We start from the raw sequence: 1,392 nt of genomic DNA on the forward strand, positions 1-1,392 counted from the left end.
GACGAACTTTGGTTGCGCATACAAGCGATATGGAATTCTCTTCCTCAAGCAGATATTCAACATCTGTTTGACTCCATGCCACGTCGTATAGCAGCACTTATTGCAGCGCGTGGTGGCTGCACCAAATACTGATTTCGGACGCTTAATTTGTTTCTTTTGTTTTGAAAATTTCATCATTTATTTGTATCAGTACAAGTCGTTTCTGCATTAAATTTCATTTGATTCTGATGATTCTTTCATGGTGTTGCATTTTCTACAAACAGCAGTTTATAAAATATTAAAAGTTCCTTTCCGTCAAATTTAATTTAAGCTTTGTATCGTAATTATTTTTTTTTTTAAATATTACGTTACATTCGAATAAATATTTAAGTACATTGTAACTGGGTTTAACGGCCCGAATCGACTTGAACGTTTAATTTTCAATATAATAAATAAGGTGCTATCTTTTCCAGTTCTTTTCTCATTTTTTTTTCTTTTCTTTTTTCGTGATTTCTAGACTCGAATTATGGTCATCTTCCATACAGTTCCGGACTGGTCTTTCAGAGAGTCTGGAAAATTCCCGAAGGTATAATTTTAAGGAAAATTTAATGAAATAATTATCCTAGTCTACAAAATATGTGTATGAGTGTAGTTTGCTGAGTTCTACTTATTTCCATTAAAAGTTCGCTTAAAATAAGAAGTAAACTATTTTCATAGTTAAATTCATTGAACTATTGGATTGAATTGTTTTTATAGTTCTGTTCTTCCAATTAAAGCTAATTTTTTTCAAAAAAACCGTCACCGTCAAACGGGTATTAAAGAGAAAAAAAATTGCTCTTAGAGTTTTTGAAAGTCTATTTCTCGCAGGTACGAACCAATGTTGTCATTACAATTTGTGCTTTATCCAGGTCATTTCCTTAAAATTCGTTTCTCAGTATCGATCGTTTCGATATTATGCACCTTGCTTGCCTCAAAAACTACGAAAGATATATTGTTTTTCAAAAAGCTTTTAAATTTTTGCAGGATACCTTATAATTTTTTTCTGTTATGTATATTTAAAATTTTGCCGTGACAAGAGCTACTTTCGACTGGTCTCTTCAAATTGCAGAGCCATTTTCTGGTTCGAATTTTGAAGAAAAAAAGTGCATTTTTTAGTTTTGATTTTTTCTGCCAAATAACATTAAAGAATTATTTAATTTTTTTAAAGTTTTCAATTCTGTAGAATACATTGAATTTTTTCCATATTATATATTTAGAATTTTGCTGTGACGAGAGCTGCTTCAGACTGGTCTCTTCGAATTCCCGAGCCATTTTCTGGTTCTAGTTCGGTTCTGCACATATGCTTTTTGAAAAAAAAAGTGCATCGAAAAATAAATAGAATAATAAAGTGAATGGTCCCTATCACAATCCTCA

The sequence above is a fragment of the Parasteatoda tepidariorum genome, chromosome 5, assembly GCF_982258835.1.
Source record: "Parasteatoda tepidariorum strain Cologne lab strain chromosome 5, Ptep-v5.0, whole genome shotgun sequence".
Classification (NCBI taxonomy): domain Eukaryota; kingdom Metazoa; phylum Arthropoda; class Arachnida; order Araneae; family Theridiidae; genus Parasteatoda; species Parasteatoda tepidariorum.